A 7820-nucleotide genomic window follows, 5' to 3' on the forward strand; every position below is an offset into this window, starting at 1 on the left:
TGTCTTTTATCATCTATATTCATGCACACATTAATTTATCAAGCTATTTCCCATCAGCAGTTTTTAACCACATTTTTTCTTCCTAAACTCACTGATAAATGACATTCCCATCTGTAATAAGAGCTTACTGAGGCACTTCCTGCAGGGAGGGACAGCTGACTTCTTGCATATAATGTCTGACTTTTAGTAGTGCAAGCTCCCTTGAAATTTTAAATAATTTCCCAGTTGTTAATTGCTTAAGAGTCACTGCTTCAGGTATAGGACTATGTGTGTAAATCAGTTGTTTTCAATTCGTAGGTTGTGACCCCTTTGCAGGTTGACCTACCCTTTTGCAGTTCACATATTAGATATCTTGCATATTTACATTACAGTTCATAACAGTAGCCAAATTACAGTTGTGAAGTAGCAATGGAATAATTCTATATAGTTGGAGGTCACACCAACATAGGGAACTTTATTAAAGGGTCACAGCATCAGCATCATTGGGAAGCACTGATGTACCGAGAAGTGTTATGCCTTCTTTCATTAAAAATAAGTCAGTATTAACTGGCTTAGTTAAGGTTTCCATTGTTGTGAAGAGACACCATGACCAAGGCAACTCTTAGAAAGGACAACATTTAATTGGGGCTCGTGTACAGTTTCAGAGGTTCTGTCCATTATCTTCAGTGTGGGACACATGGCCGCATGTAGGCAAACATGATGCTGAAGAAGGAGCTGAGATTTCAATATCCTGGTCCAAAGGCAAGCAGGAGACTCTTCTGCCCTCCGCAGAGCTTAAGCTTAGGACCTCAAAACCCACCCCCACAGGAACTCATTTCTTCCAGCAAGCTAGACCTACTCCAACAAAGTCACACATCCTAATAGTGCCACTCACTGGACCATCACATGAACAGACATATAGAACCTGTGTGAGAGATATGGCAGAAAATATTGGGAGGTTCAGGTAGTTAATTCTCCTCTGTGCTCTTGCTTATATAACCTTGCACCTGGTAACTATACTTGTCACTTGGGGAATTGTCACTATTTGGAACTCAGAGGGGACTTCCTTTTATACATTCCTTTTTGAAATATCTTCTCAATGAGCCTCCATTTCCCTCAAATGGAAGAATAGAGGCACATAGTTACATACTAAATAATGATATGATTTATTGAGCAATTTATTGTTTTTCTTATTTTTTAATTTAATGATGGAGAATTATCGCAGAAAGAAATGGGTTTTACTCTTGTGGGACCAGATTTCTGTTCATTTCACTATGCTATTCAGCTGCCAGGAAACCCATTCCTAAAAATCTGGGGCTCTGGAGGCTGAAGCAGGGAGATCCCAAGTTTCTTGCCAATCTAGCCTACATAGACTGTACCACAAAATCAAGGCAAAATAAAGCAAATGGTTTTACACCATGCTTCAATAAGACGTTTGAGAAAGAATGAGAAATATTTACTACGTGTAATATATGTAAGTGATGGAATGATAAACAATAGTTATCATACTGTTAAACTTCCTACTGACCAAGGGACATCTAAATCCTCTATTTAATCTATATGGAATAAGAGATGCAGAGAATATATGCTGAGAGGTGACTGTTAGTCATACATCCACTCCCATCCCTAGTTTTGTAAACAGTGCCTTATACCTACAGTAGCATTTCCCAAGCAAGAGTAATCCTCCCACAGCATTTTGCTGTCTAGACAAGGGGTCAACAAGCCAGAGTCCGTCTATGGCAAATCTAGTAGGCTGTCTGTTTCTCTAAAGTTTTATGGGCTCACAGCCATAGCATATTCATTTCTGTATTATCTATGGCTGCTTTCATGTTACCATGGCAGAGTTGAGTAGTTATAAAGAGAGATCTTATGACCCACAAAGCCTGAAGATTTATTACCTGGCTCCTTACTGAGAAAATGTGCTGACTCCTGGTAGAGACTAATTATCTATAGATTATAGCAGAGACATAATGCTAACTGTAAGGAGAGGGAGGTTAAAATGGAAGAGAGGAAAGGGCATAAAGGAAAAATGCCACTTGTGTTCAGCATTGGTATACTGCCAGCCAATCCAGACTGTTTCTTTACATTCTACTCACTGAAAATGAACAGTACCCTAGTGTTTTATTTAGAGTTGTCATTGCTGTGAAGAGACACCATGACCAAGGCAACTCTTATAAAAGACAACATTTAATTGGGGCTGACTTACGGGTTGAGAGATTCAGTCCATTATCATCAAGGCAGACAGCATGGCGGCATTCAGATGGGCGTGGCACTGGAAAGTTACATCTACATCTTCGTCCAAAGGAAGTCAGGAGCAGACAGGCTATCCTCAGGCAGCTAGGAGGAAGGTCTCAAAGTCCACGCCCCACAGTGACATGCTTCCTCCAATAAGGCCACACCTACTCCAACAAAGCTATACTTCCTAATGGTGCCACTTCCTGGGCCAGGCATATTCAAACCACCACAACTAGTGTTCACTACAAACTAGAAAGTTAGTACTACTGTTATCCATTCTCTATTAAGCTGTCCTTTGAAGCTGTACTCATATTTTTCATATTCTAATTTTTTGCTTTTTTGTATAGCTACTTCTTTCATGGTTACTTCCTTGTTTTCTTTTTTATGAAATAGCTTAGAAATATGGATTCCAAGGACAGCCCATCTATCCTAAGATTGATTGTACTGCTCCATTGTTCTTGAATTGTGAGAAGTTTGCTTGTAAGTGCTTTCAAACTTTAAAAACACATAGACTCTATGGCCTGTTACCCATGAGAGTTAAATATAGAAAGATTCCCAGGTCAGTGAAAAGCTTTATTTCTAGGGGCTCAGAAAGCGAGTTGGTTGGTAAAGTGCTTCCACACAAACATAAATACCTATGTCTGAATGCTATCCACCAAATAAAAAGCCTGCTATGGTGACGTATACTAAGGATATGAAAACACACAAATTCTTGGAGATTGCTAGCCACACACACACTATAAATTTTCCTCCAAATTTTTAGCTCTATACTGAAAACCTAGAAAAGAAACTTATGTGTTTTAATACAAACATTAAACCTGGGTACTGTGGAGATTGCTCAATGCATGAAGGCAATCCCTGGAACCACGTGGTGAAAGGGGAGAACTAATTCCTCCTCCATTTGCATGTGTTTGTATATGTGTGTACACATACAAAGTAAAGAATAAATGTAAAAAATGAAGAAAATCAAAAATGACTTCTTTACTGAATTCCATGATCAATTCTTACGACTAAGACACGGTAAAGGTGACTTCAAGGTGAAAGATTTATTTGGGCTCAGAGTTTGATGGGTACAATTGATTGTGGTCATGAACATCATGTGACAACAAGAACTTGTATCTACATGTATCAGGAAGTAGAGTGTGTGTTTGTGTGGTATGTGCTTATATGTATGAGTATATGCACATGGAGACATGAAGCTGATGCAGAGAGTCTTTTCTGATTACTCTCTACCTTATGGATTGAGGCAGGGAGTTCAGTTGAGCCCAGAGCTTGCTGATATACTGCTAGTCTTGCTAGTCAACTGATCCCACCAATCTGATATCCACATTCTAAGTGCCCATCTGTCATTAACATTGGTTCTGAGGATCTAAACTCTGGTCTTAATGCATACACAGCAAGTGCTTTAATCTCTGATGGCTGGGTACGAACTATCCTTAAGGGATGTCTGTCCTCTGCTTAAACCTCTCTGAAATACCTATACAGACATGCCTAGGTATGTCTTGGTGATAGGTGATTCTACATCTAGCCAAGTTAATAAGAAATATAAATCAGCACACCAATGCTAGGGCCTAACAGTAAATGCTTAATAACCTCCTTCAGAGTCTGAAGATGAGGTGCTATAAAGCCCTAACTTGTGATATTGATGATGTTTATAGGCCAATCACATCAAAGTTCGTGTTTACTAGCTTGATGATATTGAGGGTGAAATTTGGAAGACATACACAGTCAACATCCACAAGCTAGTGTAAATTAGCTCCAAACCACCACTGGAACTTACAGTTAAAAAGAAAAACAAATGCAAAAAACACAGTCTTAGCTTGTATCAATTTATAGGCTTCATACACTATTAAAACAATTACATATACACTGGTTTCTCCCCCTCCATGTACTGTATCAGCACTGAAACATTATAAAGATGTTTTGTTGGGTCCCGATTTTTAGCATGCAATTTGTGTTTTATTTGAAAGTAAATCAAAAATAAAATTACTCCTGGTCTTGCTGCTTGCATTAACAGCCTTTGAGGGAAGATGTTTATTAAATTTATAACAGATAAAAATAAACCAGAACTCTTTCTTTAAAAACAAAACCAATGTACCAGATATTTAGTTAAGTTAAACTAAATTGCATTTCATTAACTTCCATTAATGCATGCTTATACTAAAATATAATTTAAAAGCAAATTTAGAGAACATTTACATTGGGCTGTTAAATCCTTTAAAAATTCTTATATACACTGCAAATATTCATCACTCATGCTGATGGTTGCCAAAGGCAACCAGTGAACACTTACTGCCTTCATTTAAATGTGTCTGTTCCAAATGTCATGTGTTACCAGTGTAGTGGTGGTAGGTTTAGGGATTGAATAGAAGAGTGGCTTCAATAAGTATTCAGACTCTAGCCTTACTACCATTGGCAGTGTCAGGACACTATAGCCCTATAGCCTTCCCATCTTTGTTGTGTGAAGACTGCATTCTTCTGTTCAATAAGATACAGAAATAACTGCCAATTTTCAAAGCAGAGTCACCTTCATCAGAAACTCAATCATCTGTTGCTTTGTGGTTATCCAATCCTCCAGAACAGTAAGAAAATATATTCTGTTCGTCACAAACAACTAGGAGAAGAATTTTGTTGTATAAATACAATCAAATTAAACAGTTTGGTAATGTCCAATACTATAGAAATCTCAGGAAGCACAGAGTGAAGAAGATAGACAGAGACCATGACCTTATAGTATTTACATTCCAATCATGAAGACAGAGAAGGTTAAACAGGTAAATAATCAACATGAGAATAGTAATAAACTGTGTGGGGTAAGATGGTGTATCTTAAATGAAGCCATTAGGGAAGGCTTCTCTGATGTAGCATGGAGATGGGAACCCAAAGGATAATATGGCTTGACTGTGAAATAACTCCCATAGACTTGAAATTATAGTTCCATTGCCCTTGAATTTTGAGAAGGTTGCATATAAAGGCTTTCAAATAAAAAAAATCATATAAATTCCATGACCCATCAAACATGGACACTTAAAATAGGAAAATACACTCAGTTGTTAGAATGCTTTCGGAGCAAGCATGACGACCCGAGTTTGAACCCTAGCAGCCATATAGTAAAGCTTTCTATGGTGATGTATGTTTAGAATCTCATCATCAAGGATGTGGAAACACATGTATGCCTGGAATTGTCTGGCCAAAGACATCATATAAATTTTCTTTAAAAGTTTTAGTTCTATACTGAAAAGTTATAAGTGAAACTTACCCATTTCACATAAAAAATCAAAACTTGGAACTCGTGATGTTTTTCAATGAGCAAAGACTCTTGCCAACAAGTCACTATGGTCCATGATAGTCAAACTATGTCCTAAGGTAGCAGCATAGAGCACATGGTACTGGTTTTTCCACAACGTAAAATACAAGATTGAAGAAGTGTCTTAGCTAGGGTTTTACTGCTGTGAATAGACACCAATGCAACTCTTATAAGGACAAGATTTATTTGGGGTTGGCTTACAGGTTCAGAGGTTCGGTCCAGTATCATCAAGGTGGGAGCATGGCAGCATCCAGGCAGGAATGGTGTGCCGGAGGAGCTGAATATTCTGAATTTTCATCTCAAGACTGCTAGCAGAGGACTAGCTTCCAGGCAGCTAACAGAGTCTTTTTTTTAAAAAGAAGATTTATTTACTTTATGTATGAGTACAGTATTGCTGTCTTCAGAAACTCCAGAACAGGGCATCAGATCCCATTACAGGTGGTTGCAAGCTGTGGTTTCTGGGAATTGAACCCAGGACCTCTGGAATACATGTCAGTGCTTTTAACCACTGAGCTATCTCTTCAGCTAGGAGAGTCTTAAGGCCCTTACCCACAGTGACACACCTATTCCAACAAAGACACATCTACTGCAATAAGGCCTCATCTTCTAATAGTGCCACCTCCTGGCCCAAGCATATACAAACCATCACAAGAAGTAATGGAGTCTTGGTACCTTAGTTTTTGAGGATGGGTAAGGCCAAATAGCATGGGGCAGAGTAAGAGTTCCTTCAAGGAGTCCCTGAGAGATCACTTGGAAAAGTTGTGAAAATGATACCTAAGAAGTGGTTGACATCTTGAGATGTTGGAGAGAACAAAGCCGTGGGACGTCAAGCAAGGAAAGCTGCATGCCTGCTGGAGCTAACTCCAAAATGAAGCAATGTATGCTACAGGCAGCTGAACTGGAGTATCAGATCTACCTATGCCCTTTGGAAACGAGAAGATTCCATTATAAGTTGTAGATGTCAGACATGGAACTTCTGATTTGATGTTTGTCCTGCTGGGTTTCAGCCTTGTTTAGGTTGGAATTTTCCCTTGCTCATCACCTTGTTGGTTTGGGGATGTATGCTTTACATCACTATATACAACTCTACAGGGGTTCATGGTTAGCAGATTCCCTAGTATCTCTGAAGAGAGTTTGAAGTTTTGAATAACGATGGGACCGTTAAAGACTGTGGAGACTTTGGAAGTTAGACTGAATGCATTTTGTATCAAAAGATAACAATGAAGCCTGGTGTAGTGGTGTACTACGCATTTAATCCCAGCACTTGAGAGGCAGAGGCAGGCGGACCTCTGTGAGATTGAGGACAGCCTGATCTACAGAACTAGTTCCGAGATAGACAGAGCTACACAGAGAAGCCCTATCTCAAAAAGCAATACCACAAGATAGCAAAAGTATGGGGATTCCAAGTGAAATGTCATAGTTTGAAGGTGTGAAATGTCATGATTAGACTCAAATATTTGAATATTTGGTCCCAAGCTAGTAATGCTAATGTTTGAGAAGGCCATGGAACCGTTAAGAGATGGAGGCTGCTTGAGTAGATGGGTGAATGGAGGGACCATTGAAGCTTTATATACATTTACCACATCAGTTTCCTCGCTGCTTCCTGAGGAAGGATACAGTGTAACCAGACAGCCTGGCCCTACTACCATGTCGTCCCAACCAGGTTTAATGCCTCTCTCTCCCCATAATAGACTTTATCCCTCTGAAACTGTAAGTGAAAATTCATCTTTTGTTCCTTAAGTTGACCTTTTATCCCAGCAATGAAAAAGTATCTAAACAGATTAGAAGCAATAAAGATCTAAAAGAAACTATAAAGATTCAAAGTTGGAAGGTCAGTGGGGCTCAGTCACGATAAAATGGAGACTGGTGTCAGATGAAACCAGAAAGATAGTTGGTGGAAAAAAGGAGAAACTTGTAAGCATTTATTTTATACTGGATACCTATAAACAATCGTAAAGTAGCAATTATTGTTTTCAATAATAAATACTGTGTCAAACCATGATAAAGCATAAGTGCCTATGTCCCTTGATTCTGTGCCCTTCCCCTCAAAGACTGGCCACATGACCTCTGACATATCTCTGTAGAAACTGGAGTAGCTACAGGAAAATACCTACCAATTTTGTAATTGTACCTCTGGGATTTCTCTAAATTACTATTAACATATTTAGTTAATAACAGAAGTCATTATCCTTGACAGTATTTGACATTTCACCTGGCTTTCTGGTCTGGCATCTCTCAAACTAAAGGGAAGCCATGGAGTGATTTAAAATACTCTCTACATATTTTTAGGAATCACAGA

The sequence above is a fragment of the Rattus rattus genome, chromosome 1 (genome assembly GCF_011064425.1).
Source record: "Rattus rattus isolate New Zealand chromosome 1, Rrattus_CSIRO_v1, whole genome shotgun sequence".
Lineage (NCBI taxonomy): Eukaryota > Metazoa > Chordata > Mammalia > Rodentia > Muridae > Rattus > Rattus rattus.